Source organism: Cornus florida, unplaced genomic scaffold (assembly GCF_030987335.1).
Source record: "Cornus florida cultivar Cherokee Brave unplaced genomic scaffold, ASM3098733v1 CherokeeBrave_3.0.0_Hap2_Chr01, whole genome shotgun sequence".
NCBI lineage: Eukaryota > Viridiplantae > Streptophyta > Magnoliopsida > Cornales > Cornaceae > Cornus > Cornus florida.
The window spans coordinates 40,904,045-40,923,728 of record NW_026775571.1 but is presented as its reverse complement, the minus strand read 5'-3'; the positions used below and the strand labels follow the sequence as shown (position 1 = coordinate 40,923,728).

The following is a 19,684-nucleotide window of genomic DNA, read 5'->3' as shown; positions in this document are numbered from 1 at the left end:
TCTTTTAACATGGTCAGCTAGAAAACATGATTTTAAAGGGGATTTCTTCTATGTGTTTTCATAAAAAAGTTCGTTTAAATGTCGAAAATTGCTCTCTTGTTTTTAGATTTTCTAGTGCAGCATTCCGAGTCTGCAGATCTCGATCGATCCAAAATTTTCTCAATCGATCCAATAAGGCCCTGATACTTTTAAAAATCCTATTTTTAGTCCAAAACTTTGAGGTTGTATATCTTGTTCATCCGGACTCCGAATCAGGCGATTCTGGAGTCTAACTTTATTAATTTTTCGTTGTCTTTCTAATGGTGTACACGGTGGCACCCATTTCTATTTTGAAAAGATCATTTTGCCCCTAGGGTTAAACTTGTCCCTTTTTAAAACATTGCTTCCGCATTTGTTTTCCTTTTGGTTTTCGTAGCTCATGGGAGGTCACGTTGGCGTCTTAGGGATGATGTACATCCCTAGAGACTTTGTTTTTGTTTTCGGTTCCACATTTGTGATCTGTTATCGATTCATCTTTCGGGTCACAAAGACGCACTAGGTTAAAAAACTTTGGCTGTCACTGGCTGCAAGTTCTAATAGATCCCATATAACAAAAGTAGCCCAGTTCCCCTAAATCAACAACATGTAAAAATGTCCAAAACTCAATTTATTTGATTCTATCACGATACTAGTAAAAGCTCTAAGGAACTACTAAAATTTATACATTTGACAATAAGTATATATATATATATATATATATATATATATATATATATATATTATTATAGGAGCACAAAGATGAACAGTATACATGATGGCAACAAATTTCCTTATTCTCTCTGTCAATTAAATAAGCAATTAGTACTCTAAACATTATCCTTGAAGAAATGTTCAATAGTTAATCAAATAAACAATTCCATTTGATTAATAGGTCAGTAATAAATAGATATTAACAACAACTCCGTGGCAAAAATCCGCAAAGCGGCTGCTAAAGCCTTCGGTTTAGGAAAAAGGATATGTGATAAAAGAGCCATTTACTCACTGACAAATTAGCCCATTATTCTTTATCCGTTAGAGCTCTCGTGGTCAGTAAAGGGCGTTATGCAGTTTTTTCACTGTTCAATTTCCTGGGACTAGAATATTCATCCATGGTTACACCTTAGCCTTTTATTGTAAACATTGTCCACTTTCTTTCCATCAAAAAGTCAAACAAGTTCACTTCTGACACTAGATGATTGTTAATTTTTATTTTATGTTATCATTGCCCCATATATAAATGTTCGAAGAGAGAAAGATGGAGAAATCACATAAACGTTTCAAAAAAAAAAAAAAAAAAAAAAAGGTGATTTATTCAGAAGATAAAGAGATTAATACTTGCAATTTGGTTAAAGGTCCAGTAACTTTTTGTCAGTGGCAACCCTGGGTATATTCAGAAGAGAGAGAAGGTGAAAGACCTTTACCACGTCTAATAAAAAAGCTCGAGAAACGTAAAAAATGGAATGTAAAAAATTTTTGCCAGTAATTGGAATGTGATGAAGGGATTATTGGGAATATTACAAAAATATTTAATCTTACTATAGAATGGAATGGTCATTCCATATGTTTAGTAATAGAATGGATTTTCATTCCCATTGAATGGTCATTCCATTCCATTCCTGTACACCAAACATATGAATGGTTGGAATGGGCATTCCATTCCTGCACACCAAACGTAGCATAAAGGATGTCTATATAAAAGAAAAGATGAGCATTCAACGGGTGAGAGACAAAAAAATACAAAAAATATTGAGGAATCAACCGGTGGCTAAGGAACAAAAGGAGGGAGCGTGTGCAACTGACACAAAAATCATAGAAGACCTACTTATGGTTTCGGGTTTAATTGTTCTTAATTTTTTTTTTCATGGGGTTCTAATCTCTCGGCCAAAGCTGAGAGGAAGCCCCAGTAATACAACTTCATAGTTTTTCAATTATTAAGTTTGTTGGATGTTCTTATTTATTGAATAAAATCTTCTTTTCTATTTTTGAATGCATGTTTTAATACGATTGATTTTATATGCTTAACCAAGACTGAAAGTGAACGTATTTGAACTCTAGCATATAAATTACTTGTGTCTTACCATAAACTTGTAATCGTCATATGCCAATTTGAGAAGAAGATATAAATTATAATTATTTATGCATAACCATGGATAAATAATTGGAGTTTATGTTTTTCCTTCAATTATTTGTTTGTGATTCAGGACCAAGATAATGAAAGGAGTTACCATATATGAGTTTAAAAGAAATTATCATGTATTAGATGTGTGGAAATTAAATTGAACATTCGACATATATGCAATCGAAAATTTGTGCTATGATGATTAGTGGTGTTATAATCAATGCTTGTTTACTTCGTATCATTGTCTTTTTATCAGTTGTATTGTTCTTTTAGACTAGATCACTCAATTTTTGGTTGAATTAGTTAAATAACAGTTTTAGAATTAATTTGTCCTAATTAGTCCTTGTTGGAACAATCTCGTAATACACACCATGTCTAGGGCTGCAAATGAACTAGGCTATTCATGAATAGCTTAGGCTGATTCGTTGTAAACGAGTTAAGCTTGAGCCCAATTTCTAGGATAATTTACTAAATGAGCCAAACCTGAATAAAGTTGGGCTCGGCTCATGTAGGCTCGTGAATATGAGCTCGTTAATGTTTGTGAAAAAAGGCTTGTTATATATATATAAAGATAATCACGTGAGTCAGAGCCTCTTTGGTTTTATTACAACTTAAAGTAACCCAAAATATAAAAAAAAACTAATAAATTGCAAACCTTCTGCAGGCCTGTCACCTTGTCATGTAAACCTTATCTCTTACAATATCCTTGGATTTTCTAGTATTGACGCATAGCACATTACCTTATCTCTTGCAATCAACATCACTTAATTTACATTTTACCAAAAATAGGACCATGAAGGTAAGGACATGTTTGGTGTGGTGGAATGAATTGGAATAGAATGAGAATGGAGGTGGGAATGGAATGAGAATGGAATGGAATGAGAATGAGAATAATGATTCTTATTCTACTGTTTGGTTGCAAACATGGAATGTATAAAAATGAAATCTCATTCTCATTTCTATGTTTGGTAAGAAAGTTGGAAAAAAATGAATTTATATATTTTCTTTAAATTACATTTTATTATTACTAAAAAAAATTAACTAAAAAAATTAATCTGCAAAAATAAAAGGGAAAGAATAGAGAGAGAAAATAAACGAGATAGGGAGAAACAAAGGGCTCTCTGATGACTGCAAAAATAAAAGGGAAAGAGATAATAGAGAGAGAGAGAGAGAGAAAAAAAAAAAAAAAATAGGTGAGATAGAGAGAGAAAATAGACGAGATAAAAAAAAACAGAGGGCTCTCCCAGGACTTTAAAAATAAAAGGGAAGAGATAATTTTCCGATCATCTTTTCCGGCGAGAAAAAAGAAACACAAGGCTAGATAATGACGGAGAAAGTTGCATAACAGAGCACAAAAGCTCATAGAAGTTCAATTACACTGTTTTTGACTCATCCTTGTGTGTGTAAATCGGAGAGAGGAAACAAACTGCATATAGATACATATTATATATATTATATATTATATAGTGTGTGTATGCAGGAATTATCTCTTTAAATTACTTTATTGCTTTATTAATTCTTGGTGGGAATGGAATGGTTATCCCACCTCCCACCTCTCAAGAAAAAGAATGGGCATTCCACTTTTTTGATGGAATGGACATTCCCTGGGAGTGGTCATTCTACTTTTAATATGACACACCAAACAAGAGAATGGAAACAAATGCATTCCATTCCAGCTTCATTTGATTCCATTCACTCACACCAAACATGGCCTAAGAGTTCAACGAAATCAGTTGAAGGTGACGCGTCATTGATTCATCCTTACTTTAGATACTTAAAGTGCTATATTAGAATTGGGATGCCTTCATTTATATATTTCTTGTTGAAAATTATGCAATCAATTTTCTTGGACACAAGGTAAGCAAAGATACTTGCCCAATTAAGTTCTTGATTCTTGTAAATTGATTTGATTTGGTGTAGATTGCAAGTTATTTTCTTTCTATGTACAACTATATCTTCTTTGTATAAATACTGTCTTCTGGATGTAATGATTATTATAACAAAATAAAGGAAATCTTCTCCATATGTTTTCTTCTAGTTTTCATGGTATCAGAGCATTGATCAATCAGAGGTGTTCTAGTTCCATTCTTTCACCTTCCGCAATTTTTTATTTTTTTCATATCAGACTCTGAATCTGACTCTAACAATTCAATGTCTTCTTTAAAGAAGCTCACAAACACCATCTTTGAAGGCTTAGATCCTTCAGATCCTTTTTTTCTCCACCACTCTAACCATCCTGGTATCACCCCTTGTCTCTAAAGTTCTTGATGCAGACAATTATGGTACTTGGAGCCATGCTATGACCATCAGCCTTAGTGTGAAAAACAAAATAGGATTCATTGATGGATCCATTAAAGCGCCCCCAGAAACTGATGACAAATTTTCCGTCTGGAGGAGATGTAATGATATGATTCTATCATGGATCCTAAATTCACTCAGTCAAGAATAGCATGATTTATGCTGATATACCAGCCGAGGTCTGGTCGATCTTTAAGAACATTTCTCACAAGGAAACACCTCTCCCATCTTTCAGATTCAAAGGGAAATTGTTGAGCACAAACAAGAAAACCAATCAATCTCACTCTACTATACCAAGTGACAAAACTCAAGTCCCTATGGGATGAACTGGGCTCTTATAATGATTTGCCCTCCTGCTCCTGTGGCGCCATGAAGAAGCTACCTAAACGTGATCAACGTGAAAAGGTAATTCAATTTCTTATGGAATTAAATGATTCTTATGCTGCCATACGTGGGAAAATTCTTTTGATACCGCCACTTCCAAAGGTTAAAAAGGCATATTCGCTCCTGGTGCAACAAGAAAAACAGAGAGAAGTGGTTAAGCACCGTGAAAATGACATCCCACATGCTATGAATGTCTCCACCAACCAAGTAGCAAAATTCAACCAAGGCACAGACCTCTAGGAAGCCATTACACTGCACCCACTGCAGTGGGGACTACCCATACTGTTGACAAATGTTTTTATATTATTGGTTTTCCTCCATTTCACAAATTACATGGTAAGGTTGTGAAACCACTAAGCAAAAATAGAAGGCCAGTGGCTAACAATGCCCAAGTTGACTCATCTACAAATATTTCAGCCAATAATGCTGAATGTGAATTTCTAAATTCACGCAAGAAAAGTATAATCAGATCAAGGCTCTCATTCGAGACGGTAAAACTCAAACCTATGGAAACGCTACAGGTACCACGGTTCCTTTTTGTTTTTCTTCAAATTTTACTACTTCTGAATCCAAAAATTGGATTATTGACAGTGGTTCCACCAGTCATATTGCTTCTGTCTCCACTTTTCCACATAAGGAGATTCCAACTTTATCATCCTATGTTACCCTTCCCAATGGTACTCAAGTACACATCAAATGTGTTGGTTCCACCAAAATAAATTCAGAATTACCTCTTGATGATATGCTCTGTGTACCTTCCTTTTGAGTTAATTGGTTGTCAGTTAGTAAACTACCTCACTCATGATCTCAATTGTTCCATTCTTTTTCATCCAAATTTTTGTGTTCTGCAGGATTTGGCAATGAAGAAAATGATTGGCCTGGGAAAGATGCATAATGGCCTATATTATCTCTCCAAGCAAGCCGAAATTCCACCTACTCCTACATCACATCATATTTCCATTATGTGATGTTTGGCATAGGCGGCTTGGTCATCCCTCTGCAGCACCATCCCATTTTTTATCCAAATTTTCTTTTGACTTTATTCATCATTGTGATGTTTGTCCTTTGGCTAAAAAACTAGATTGCCATTTTCTTTAAGTTCTATTTCATCGATTAAACCTTTTGAATTAATTCACTGTGATATTTGGGGACCTCATCATTTCTCTTCTCATTCTTTTGCTCGATACTTGCTCCCCATTATTGAACTTGTAAAGATGTTTGTACCACTTGACGAAGTTGCAACCTCCTTGCCACCTTTTGTGGTGGTATTGATGTTGCCCGTCTTGCACTTTGTCTGAGTCTTGTTGGAAGTCATATGCAAAAGCATATTTTCTTGAACATGAATGGTTAGAGATAATTGGCTACATGATTGTGCATGTGGATGAACTCAATGTTTTTCTAATACATATTTCTCAAGGAGTCATTTCAAAGCATCTTATAGAATCCCAAGGTGCTAAGAATGATATATGGAGTATGGCCTTGATACCAAAATATCTTCTTTAAGAGATGTGTATAAGAGATTGATTACATGAATTTCCAAGTAGATGAGCTAACTATCTCTTCTAGACACATTCTTTAAGAATTGATGTAGAAACATCACAAATAGTTCTAAAGTGCTGAAAATGGATATATCAATTAAATTAGCACTTGTGATATCTCATTAGGCTAGAACAAAGTGTTTTTTGAATAATATAATCCAAGACTAAAGTGTCAAATAAATATATGAATTTTAATTTTCATGACACTAAAGAAGTTTCAATCCTTAGAAACAATCAAGTTTACTTATCATGTTAATTTCAATTTATTTTGCATGTTTGAGGTAAATTTCTTTGTACAAAACATAAATGCTGATTTAAAGACAATATCATGCATGTAAGTGCAATCTACACAATGTCAACAATGGTTTTGAAAATGATGATATACAAAAATATCAAGTTTGTCCAAAAACCATCATTCCTAAGAAAACCACAAAGCTTTTTAAAAAGAGCTCAAGGAGCTTATTTTTAACCATATAGGCTATAGATCATTTTGAACATGTAGTTCAAAATATGAATTTCAAGTCCAGGTGGTTTATCTTTAGAGACCTTTGAATTTAAAGTCACTTAAAAATGCACTTGATAAAAATTATTTCATGCAAAAACATGTAGCATTTTTGTTCCTTTAATCAAAGTCATATGTGCACAAAGTCATTCATTTAATTCCTTCTTCATGGTTGAAGACTTGGGGAGATATTCTAACTTAGTTATCAATGATGACACATACTACCTATTATGATGTGAATATAAGGTCAAGGAACTAAGATAATATCATAGCCACTAACAAGAAGTAGTTCTAATAACTAGCACAATGAATATTCCCTAGTGAATGGTCAATTGGATGGTGGTGAACATTATTTAACTCTTGGGAAGGCAATATCCATTTTCAATTGTTATTTTCATGAGATGGCTCTTCCATGAATTATTCTTCCTTTCAAATTTGAACCAACATCTTCTAGTTCAAATAATCATATTTTATGTGCATATGATGCCAAAAGAAAGTAAATGAAGCTTTTAAAGTCACAAAGGCACATATATGACTTTATAGGTATAGCTACTTAAAATAAATTCAAATGAAGTAGCTTTAAGAATTTTGTGAGATTGTTCTTGATGACATGCATTTTCACAAATATCTTTCATAATTTTAGTCATAGGTAGTCCCTTAGCTAAATGATATGAAAAGATTGAGAATAAATTCATGCTAGCATATTCAAGTCTCATAGACATACTACTTTCATATAAATTGACAAAATCTATAACATAGACATTTTTAGCAATAAGTAGTATTCATGTCAAATCAGCATCCACATTAGTTATGTCATTAAAATAATCATGTAATCCCTTTTATCTAGCACAATCAAATCACATTTTATGCTAATCAACTAAAAGCACATTTGTGATGAGGAATGAGATATTTACCGAAGTAATTAATTGCATTAGCTTTGGCACGATTTCTCAAGATAATGCACCCTTCATCCTTTTGTGAAATAGAAGTAGTCTTGGTTTGATTTCTCCTTATGCGCTTGAACCATTCATATTTGAATTCACTTGTTCTTGATTGAAGAGATCTTTTACCTACAAAGCATGCTCAAGTGGAATTCTTTGGTACCCAATACTTTTAGGGTCCTGATAGTTAGTACACATTTTGAAGATTCCTTTTGGAGCATAATTCAATACAAGGCACAAATGTGGTACTCTCTTTGATTAACATGCTTTAAACAAAATTAGAATTTTAAATGTCTCTAGCATGCTAGTGCATTTGTCAATTCAATAAGTATATACTGATGGTTACATATAACTTAATGAACCAATATGAATTGAGTAATAATTCAGTGGCATAACATAATTTCATATATGGATCATAATGTAATTCTATGTGTATTATCCATAATCATATTCAAGAATTGACAAGAATAATAACATTCTTCCTAAGTGGGCAAAAATGAATTGAGTGCCCCATTTTTTAAATTCTTAAAGGATTTAACAATTAAGGAAGAACTTTTCTTTCCAAAAATAAATTTCCATTTTCAAGGAATGATAGTATATTAGAAAGTAATGCTTCTCTTGAAACCTACACTTTTAAAAAAAAAAAAATCAAATTTTAAACCATTATAAGTGTAACAAAATAAATGCAATATTAAGAAGGTAATGCAATATCAAGAGATATTCTTTTGGTACCCAAATTTTTTTGGGTCCATAAGCATTAGGAAGAGACATATATGTTCCTTTTGGAACCTAAATCTTCCTAGTCCTTATATTCTTTCTAAAAGGATAATTGTGAATTTTTATGTCCTAACTTTTTACAATAAATGCAATGAGAATAGTTCTTAACAAAAGAATTTCTCTTTTTCAATGAACATGCATGGATCAAATCTTATCCCATTTTTGAAGTAAGCACTTCTTTGTTTTTCAAGCATAATAGATAGGTTTTCCTTTCCTTTAGTGAGCTTAGGTAAAACATCAATTTGGTCCCTAATGACAAGTGTCAATGACTCATTTTCTGAACATAAGTTAATTGATTCTTTTTGCAAACCACAATCATTTTCCTTTTTCAAGAACTCATTTTCAGTTTGAATCTTTTCAAGTTTTTGTACTCGATCATGATTTTCCTTTTTAAGAGATGTGCACTTCAAAACTGTTTTTCCTAGCACATGATACAATTCTTTGAAAGGGTTAAATAATTTATTGTGTGCATCAACTAGTTCATTGTAGAAAATATCTTCATCACATAATGAATCATGGTTAGAGTTTACCTCATCTTTGTTGGCAATGAGACAAAGAACAATATCTTCATAATGATCAACCATCTCTTTAATGTCATTTGCTTCTTTGCTAAAAGCTTGGAGAGTTTCACTCTTCCTTTGAATTACTTCATTTTCTTCACTATAAGAAGATAAGTAAGTTCTAACAAGATCATTCACATGATTAGTAATGTTAGTAGAACTAAAATTCATCTCATTATTTGAACCATAGTCATTCATGCTACAAGATTCATTTTCATTGATAAGCATGCATAAATTTGATTCCTCAACATTACAAGTATTAACATGGAATATATCAAGTGAGTCCTAAATTTCTTTTGCCGTTTTACAATTAGCAATTCTATTGAACTCATTTTTGCTCAATGTACAATAAAGATAACTTATGGCTTTAGCATTGCACTGAATTAATCTACGGTCATTTGCATTCCATTCTTCTTTTGATTTAACAATTATAATATCACCATTTTCTACAATTTCCCATATATCAATATCTACACTTCTTATAAAAGCTCTCATTTTGGTTTTCTAAAAGACAAAATCATTTCCATCAAACCAAGGAGGTCTATTAATAGACTGCCCTTCTAATTGTGAGATTAAACCATTGTTGGATATGATCGTACTCAAAGAAAATTAAGTCCTTTAAATAGAGCTTAGGCTCTGATACCAATTGCTGCCCAAGTATTGGCTCTTGAGGGGGGTGAATAGAGTCTATAGCAAACAATGGCCAATTTTTAGTTTTGTAAATTTTACTAAAATCCTTCTAACAATTATGCAATTATCAATATATAGACATAAGCAATTAATAACATAAATGTAAAAGAGATAAGGGAAGAGAGATCTACAAACATTCACACAACGATTTTAGCGAGGTTCGGAAACTCCTACTACTCGGCTCAAGACCCCTCTTGAGACTTCCTAATCCACTATGGCACCTCTTTACGGGTGGAGATCAAACATTTACATGAAGTAACTCCTTGCTTCACCTTGCTAAGAGAACACCCTTCTCTTAGTCTTCCTTTGGGCCACAATAGCCCTTACAAATTTGAAGCAAACTAGCTTCTTCTTCCTTTGCTAAGAGAACACCTCCTCTTACGCTTTACAACAGATTTGTGGATAGAAGTTGTAGTACAATAAAGCCTCTCAAGAACTAATACAAATCAAACCTCACAATAGAGTATAAATGAAATCAAGTGAAGATTAAACTCTAAGTATGAAATGTATGAGAGATGATAAGGAAATAAACAGAACACAAGCTCTATAAAATATCAGAACAAAAGTTCTGTTTAAGATCAAATCAAGCTAGGAATAAAAGCTCCTCTGAAGATGGATATACCAGAACAAAAGTTCTGTAAATGGTAAGTGAAACCTAGAACAAAAGCTCTATTTAAGGCTCACAAAAATGGTTCTCTCTTCTCTTAGTTTCAGCTATACAAAACTGATGTATAAATAAACCATATGATGTAATATAGCTATTGTGAAAATCTTCTCCATGATTGGGACACATGAAGACTTTTTGAACATAATATCGGTGCATTTGGCAGATTTCAAAGTTGGAAATATGTGTAATGCATATGTCCCTTTTAACTGAATGAATATGCATTCTATTTCAAAATAGCTGTTGGAGTTCACAAAAGTCAAGAATAAATGTAGTTGTTTAGAGTTCACAAAAGTCAAAAACAAGGTTGTCAGAATTTTGAATTTGTTTTTTTTTTTTTTCAGAAATTAGAATTTTGAATTTGTTGCCTCATATGTTCCCTTAAAGTCTCCTCAAATATTCAGTGATATCCCTCTTGATATGCAGACCAATGCAAAGTCAATTTTGGCTGCTATGAGTGGACTAAACAAGGGATAATACAAATAAGTCGCAAGTTTGAAATTGGTTTAAAATAGATCTACTATCTGTTTCGGTCGACCGAAGTGAAATGGCTCTTTATTTCGGTTGGCCGAAATAACTTGAGGCTGTCATTATAGCTTTACTTCGGTCATCCGAAATGACATTTCAGTCGACCGGTTGTGACTTCAGATTTAGTTTAGCTACTGCCCAAATCAGTTGTCCGATTCAGATTGTCTCTCCATTTCGATCGGCCAAAATGGAATGCTTCAGAAAAACTGCTATTTCAGAAATTTGTTCTAAGTCAACAGATATTACACAGTTTTTCTACGGGATATCTTCACATACCTTATTTACATTCTAAACATTTAAGTAAATGTCTTTACAGTATTTATATGTCTATTTACTTTAAGTTTACAATGTAACTAATGAAGTACCCCCATTTGGATTCAATAAAAAATACTAGAAAATTGAACTCCAACTAAATCAAAATGTAAAAATTCAGTTTCAATACAAATTTGGATTTCCAATAGTTTTGGTAAAAATGAATCCTTATGTAGACCAATGTAGACCAATGTAGACTTGGTCAAAAATTCTGATAAAATCAGTTTAGATTATTTGAAGTATAAGGAGTTTTTACCGGGAAAAATTATCTTGAAATAATCATTATTTTAAAAATTCATTTTTCACGTACACTTAGTCATTTTTAATACTTAGCAAAAAACACAGTTTTTCATGACGAGCATTCAGGGGTCCTAATGTCCTTTATCAACTCATGGTAATGAAGGTTTCTCAAGCCTTAATAGTTGACTAATATAAATCATGTGATTGATGTGCATGGTCTTAGCATTTCTAGTATAAGTGATGAGTGCTTCCAAAACTTAAGCAAGCTTGAACTAACTCATTTTTTAGCAATGACTCCATATGTAAATATATATGAGTGAAGTGCATAGTCAATTACTAACAAATATAGGAGCATATAAATGATGAATGATATGCATCTATAGAGATGAGCTTCAAATGGATTCATAAATACCTTGACAATGAATCCTAAACACTCACCAACCTATTTACCCCTTTTTCATGCTTTGTCCATGATCGTGTAGGCTTTCAGGTAGACTTGTTTTTTTCTTTCTTTGAGTTGCTTTCTTCCTCGTTGTAGTCCATGCTATTTTTCCTTGCAACTTTAAGTCTTCTTTATATCCATTTCCTTCCTTGATGTGTTCTTGAGTAATGGAATACTTGGAATGGTCTTTATGATCTTCATTGAGGTTCTTTTTTAATGTAAATTATCTATAACACTCAATGTAAACATTAGTCCTTAAACACCATTAATGGTTTGTAATCAACAAAACACCTAGATTGTCCTTGGATGGAATCCTTATGGTCAACAATATATAATATATGTTTATATTATTATTATTATTATTTCTTCTATATGGTAGTCATAATTGGAAAAGGATCAGGGTATTAATGTGATTATATATATATACATAGGATTAATTTATTAAAAAGGTTTTTCACCTTAGAAAAATAAGTGAGGTTGAGAGAGAGAAGAAGAGGAGGTCGACAAAGAGGAGGCCGGATCAGAGAAGAGGATGTCAGAATTAGAAGAGACAATCAAAGTTTGAAGCGTCGGTTTCATTTTAAAACCTTAAGGCGAGTTCTTCTCTAACTTTCCTCTTATAACTTATAAGGATTTCACCTTAAGTATCAAAAACTTTAGGTTAAATTTATTTGATTAAATCATGTTTAGATCGGATTATTTAAAAGTATGAATTATTATATATTTTTTATTTTAGATTATTGGATTTTAATTGTATATATAGATGTTGTATATATATTTTAAAATCAATTTATAGGTTGATCTATGACCCAAGAATATTAATTAGGGTTTCTAAAATTTCTTGTATTTTTATTTATTTTCCTGGAATTTAGTATGTTTATTTTCCTATTATTTGTTTGGAAATTATATATATATATATATATATATATAGATATATATATATATATATAAAGTAGTGTTCAATTGCTCCCTGGTGAGTAGGGAGGAGTATACTCACTTTTAATCCTAATCGTAGAATCTAATCCAATGGACATTATTTAATTAGCTTTCGTATAATTATTTTTGAAAATAAACTTATGTTTCCTATTAAAATTAACAATTGTGTTACTCTTTTTGTTGATTGAATGAGAATTAGGGAAGTAAACAAAAAATTCCTCTTCTTCTCACAAAGTAAGAGTAGAGATTTTCTTCGAAGAAAATAAAAATTTTTCATAACAAATTAGACAGTTTCTTGATTCTCATATAATTAATAACAGTAGTGCTCAATTGTATCAATTTGGATTGTTATGACAAAATTAAAAGTGAGAGAGAAGCTTCATTGCAAATATAATCAAAGTGATTTTTAATCTTAAGCATAACATCCGAATAAACCAAATCCTGTACACTTTAACCAGATTAGTTTAGTAAAGTATTATTTAAAAATTAGTATACTCTAAACCAAATTTGTTACTGGTAAAACTCCAAGCAAATTAATTGGTTTGAAAGTGTAGCCTTTTTATTGTAGTTTCAACAATCAATAGTCTATTGCATCTCCCAATTGCAGGTCCGAGTTTTTCTGATTGCCCATCTCTCCATCTCTTCTTCGCAACAATCAGGAACTATCAGGAATCAATAGCCTATTGGGGGGAGTAACGAAATTGTTAAATTTTTTTTTTTAGGAAAATATATTGTTAAATTTTTGTTAAATGCCTACTTTTGTCATTTTATTTTAATAGTATAGAAATGTAATAAAAAATTAAGTAAATTTCCAAAAATAATTATAAGAAAGTTAAGCAAATAATTCTCTCCATCAAATTGCTTCCCTTGAGTTGTGATGGCAAGGACAGCCTTGCATAGTTATTCTGTCTGTCTCTCCTTGTTGGGATAAATGTTGGCTCTCATACCTCATATGCTCAATTTTCTGGATTAATTGGATTATCCTATAATTGGTTAAGATTCGTAGCATTTTTTCCGTTATTATTGATTCAATTAATAAACAAAAAGGGAGGTAACCTATATTCTAATCACTGCTGCACCCTTTTCTGGCAAGGTCATCTAACTGCAAGGAACGATGTATACAGCTTTGGAGTTGTTCTCTTAGAAATGTTATCTGGTAAACGAGCAATAGACAAGAATCGGCCATCTGGAGAGCACAACCTGGTGGACTGGGCAAAACCTTATCTGACCAACAAACGTAAAATTTTCTGTGTTCTTGATGTCCGTCTCGAAGGCCAGTATTCACTGGGACAGGCCCTGAAGGCAGCTAACCTCGCCTTTCAGTGCCTATATACAAAACCTAAGTTGAGGCCAAACATGGATGAGGTGGTAACAATTTTAGAGCAGCTTAAGGATCCGAAGGATATAGTTAAAAATACACAAAAAGAGCGCCAATGAGTTTTTGTTGCAAACAAAATTTTGAGTTACAAGAACTGCAAACAAGTTCCATAGTGTAATTATAAAAAATGAAACATGAAAATTTCACCAGTAATAAAAATAACATGTCCTCAACAACATACCTTCTCTATTGTGATGTTCTCAACCGAATTAAAATCAAACGTGCCAAAACTAAACAAAAATTACATCTCTATCGAATGATACCAAAATTTGCCAATTAAACAATTAATATTTAACAAAGCTTGCATAAACAAAATTCTGCGAATTAAACAATTAATATCTCACAAAGCCTCCATAAATATATATTGAAACATTCTTTAGTCAGACAAAACTCATTTCATGCATGATGTAACAGCTCTAGTCCCAGCAGCCTATGATGTCCTCCTATTTTCTTATACTCGACTATAGACCATAATTCCAATCAAGCAAACAAACGACACCAACATGACATCGAGTTACTGCCCATTTTCACTTTCACAGCGCCTCCCATGAACGGGTTCGGTCATTCCTCAGTCGTCGTCTTCGTCTTCGTCTGTGCTTGTCTCCAAGTTCCTCCTCCTCTCGCACCATTCGGTATATTTCTGGCACCATACGGTATATGCGTCCACTTTCTCTTGCCTCTCGGGAGACCTTTTAACTATCTCTCCATCCACAAACAGCTCCCCTGCAAATCATGAAATAACACACATATTCAGTATCATGGAACATAACATTTTTAAGTTTCCATTTTTTCTAGATATGGGCAAAGAAGTACTTAAGATATTGGATTGTCCGTAATCGGTTGTATTTTTTGATATTACACTGGTTCCAATGTGGACTAATACCTCTTTTGTACTAATATACCAGTGGAAAACATAGGCCAATAACCAATAATGATGACTGCTATTCTTTGGTAGAAATCATTAGGTGTATAGTTGGATAAGGTTTGGTGGGAAGCCGAACATCCTCCTTCCTTTTATACCAGAGACAAGATCCCGATACTAACTTGCACCCATGGCCCAGTAGAAAGCCTGGTATTAATCGAACAAACAAGTAAACAAACACCGCAATAAATGTTCCCAATCTATCGTGAGTGTGCAATCAAACATATTCCCTGCCGAAAAGCTTTAAAATTGAAATAGTCTGAGATAAAAGATTGTAGAATAGACATTCCCGACTATACTCGATTGAATTAACACCAAAAGAAGTATCTAGGAGGATATGGCAATTTACTATAGCAGTATCATTGCCGGCTTTGGGCTTCAGAGACTAATATTTAGTCAGAATCTCGTCACAGGTTAGGCTAAAGTCATCATTCTAACTAAGATTCAAGTTTATGGCTTATAGTTTCTAAAATGTACAGTATGAAATTTCATGTTTCGACTACTCTCATTTTATGAATATTTTGTTTCTTAGTTGCCGCTAAACCCCAATACAATAACACATAGCTCATCTAATAGTTACTTTGTACCCGTTTGGCGTTGCTATTAGAATGAAAAAAAATACAGGTTAGGTGCTTCATAATAAATTACATAAAGTACATTTCACAATCAGAGGACTTTTTTAATTTGTTTTGTAACAGTATTTTTTAAAAGATTTTCTATTGCTAATTTTACAATAATATCCTTTAATAGAATGTTACTTATTTCATAATAAGTACTTTATAAAAGGGGTAAAATTGTATTTATGAAAAATAAAAAAAGGATAAAATTCTCTAAGAAAAAACAGCTAAATTTTAACTTCACTCAAAAGCTCTCCTAAACTAAAATTGGTAACCATTACAAACACATCTAAAAACAATTTTCTTAAAATAAAAGCATTTTTAAGCAGCAGAAAAGCAATGCCAAACCGGCTCTTTATAGAAAAGAAAATATCAATGAAATCTCAATAAACATTCAAATAGATTACAATCATGTAAGGAATGCAACATTCAAACAGATTACAATCATGTAAGGAATGCTCCTAGTAGGAATGAAAAGGTAAAACACCAAAAAAATATATAGAGGAAACTGGTTAATCATTTTAAATTAGAAAGTGATCTCATAATTAAGAATAATACAATAACTTTCTCTGTACTTATACCATGAATTTGACATTGTTTTAAAAATTTCCCAATCCATAAAGATTACTTAGTTGCTGTTTGATAAAACTAAAAATTAAGCACTGAAATTTTTTAGTACTGAATTTTAAGCGCTTGAATTTTAAGTGCTGAATGTATTAATTTGAAAATCTGTTTGATAATGTTTTAATTTTAAGCACTGAATTCAATAAGATTGTTTGTTATATACAAAAGCTGAAGTCTGAAAGTTGTACATATTACATTTTTGCCCACTCATAACAATTTTATATTATATTTATAATATAAAAATATTAATAAAATGACCACATTAATTCACTGAATGAAATATATCAAATTTAATAATAAATATTAATGTCAAATAATCTTTAAAAAAAAAAAATAGAATTCCTATATAGAAATAGAATTCTGTTATATAAATAATTGAAGAAAATTTAAAATATATGGATTTTGGATTACATAACATTTATGTAGGATATCGAAAAGAGTACTATAAAGATTTAAAAAGTAAAATTTAAAATATATGGGTTTTGAATTACATAACATTTATTATGTAGGATATCGAAAAAAGTGTTTCAATATTTAAAGAATGTAAAATTTAAAATATATTGGTTTTGGATTATATAATATTTGTGTTGGGTATTGAAAAAGATATTACAAAGAAAGTACGTGAAATTTTTTTTTTTTATCTAGGAATATAATTCTATTATAAAAATAAGTGATAAAAATTTAAAATATATGAGCTTTGGATTATATAATACTTATGTAAGGTATCAGAAAGAATGTTGAAAATATTAAAGAAAGTACGTGAAAAAGAATTATTATGTAGAAAAAGAATTCTATTATATAAATACTTGTGTTCTATAATGAATCAATTTGAATAGTTAACCAAAAGAGGCATGTTTATAAGATAATACGTAATTTTATTCATTTATTTTGGGAATTTGGTAAAATTATATATTTTTTAAAGAATTTGTTTTATAGAGTAAAAGTTAAAAAAAAAAAAAAAAAAAAAAAAAAAAAAAGTAACAGCCAACTAAATATATATAAAAGAATTTTTTAACGATAGAACTTTTTAGATGCAGAGAGAAATTACAAAGAGAAGCCTAAAGAAATTGTAGAGAGAAGCCTAGAAGAGAATATGATTATTTAAGGGTAAAGTAGTCATTAAAAAAATAATTTTAAAACCTATTCACTTACCGTATTCTGCGATAAACAATAAGCAAACTTTTAAGCGGTATCTTAAAATTTTATCAAATTCACTTATTTTAAAAAATCACTTACCATCTTCTGCAGTAGGAAATCAAACATGCCCTCAGTGATAGCTTCATTCTGTGTTCATTGTAGTGGAAAGCATAATGGACTGCTTATTCCCTTAATAGGGGAGGCCTTCAGGCAAAAGCGAGAGTAGGCTGCGTTCTATTGATTTTTTTGTCTATAAGTAATTTAGCATATAGAAATATTATATATAAATATACATTTAATAAAAATAATACTTAAGGTAAAAAAGAAGAAACATATATGACAATAAATACAAATAGACATGAGCATCAATGACATGAGCATCACTTTTGACAAGCTAGTCCTGAGATAAAAACAACTTAATTCAGAAATGACAAAGCTTCTGAATTAAAAAAATAAAATAAAATAAAATAAAAAATAACCTTTCAGACATGATGACGTAATACAAACATGAAGAAATGTATTTGGCAAAAAACTATCGAGACCAACTCATGTATCAACAACGAAAGGAAACATAATCTAAGATAGTTGGCATGTACATGATAATTGCACTCTTAACTGGAAATCTTGATGTACATACCATATAGATAGATTTTCAGGAGACTTACCACCATAATCCTTATACTCTACATCAACATAAGAATCAGCTAGGACAAACAGAACACCGGGCAGACCTATAAAATTAGGAAAATGTTACCGACCATTCAAATTAAATCAATCATCTCACATAAATAATTACAACTAAGAAACCACGCTACACAGCTCACGCACCTTCAAGCTTTTTCGCCATCTCTTTATCAATCTTGCATCCAAACCCAAACCCAAAATACCCCTCACAATATACTTTGTAAATCTTCTTTTTTGCTTCCTCTTCACTGATATATCATAACAAATACATTTTTTACCATAATGATGAAACCCAAAACTAAAAATGAGTTGTAATAGACAACATAACAAAACGTATAATAAACTCTTTGGACTCTTCATTATAGAGATATCCATTAGTCCTAATACTAACCTACTAAAATGCATAAACCCTAAAATTTAGTAATTAGGCAACGTTAAAAAGCTAGGGCTAGGGCTATAATCTCTCTAACATACAAGAAAACCATATAGAACACCAAAATCCTCTCCCAAATAATTTAACTCAGGGAGAGACACAAAAACCCTCTCTTCAATCTCTATTTCTCTCTCCACAATCATTTCTCTCTCTATATATAAATATACATTCATATCTATACTATATATGTGTGAGAAAATTTACCTTCCGAGAACCTTAGCAAGTGTTTGGATGTAACAATCGATCATCTGCTGCTTGGTGACGTCTTCGCCACCGGGCTTCTCCATGATAGTGAGCCAGTGTTCCTGATCGCTGCCCGGAAATATCGAATGGATATCCAGGGGATGCCGGTTGCTGAAGCATCGTATCTGCTGGTTAAACCGAATTGCCGCTCCAACCGGACGGAGTGAGAGACCAAGCTCGTGGATCCGATTGATCGAACAAAGCCATAAAATGAAGGTGCTTTGGCTATGGAAGAAGAGGATGAGAAGAGCCGTTTGGAGAAGCATAGATACGACGACGATGATCGCACGGCCAAGATTGTTTCCCCCATTGTGGCCGCCATGTGAAATAAAGTGATTCGGTGAGTAGGCGTGTAAAATACCAGAGGACCGGCGTGTAGGTGTTTTAGGTTTACGTAAAATCGATGACAGTGTAAGTGGATGATTGGTTGGACTCTCAAACAGAAAGTGATACAAATTTTAGAATCTAAAGGGAAAATATATCCTTCTAGACCTATAATTAGATTGAATTTTGGTAGAGAATTAAACTTAGGTGCTATTTCATAAAATTGAAAATTATCTAATGAAAATCTTAAGGTTGTTTGTTATATAAAAAAACTGAAATCTGAAAGTTATACAGATTATATTTTTACCCTCAATGTATGGTACTCAAAACAATTTTTTATTTATAATATAAATGTATTAATAAAATAACCATA

At 31.9% G+C, this 19,684-nt stretch overlaps 1 pseudogene; it reads right to left on the bottom strand.

The window, feature by feature from the left end:
* Nucleotides 1-14,895: 14,895 nt before the first annotated feature.
* On the bottom strand, nt 14,896-19,297 carry LOC132271134 (multiple organellar RNA editing factor 5, chloroplastic/mitochondrial-like; annotated as a pseudogene).
* Between the last annotated feature and the right edge of the window lie 387 nt (nt 19,298-19,684).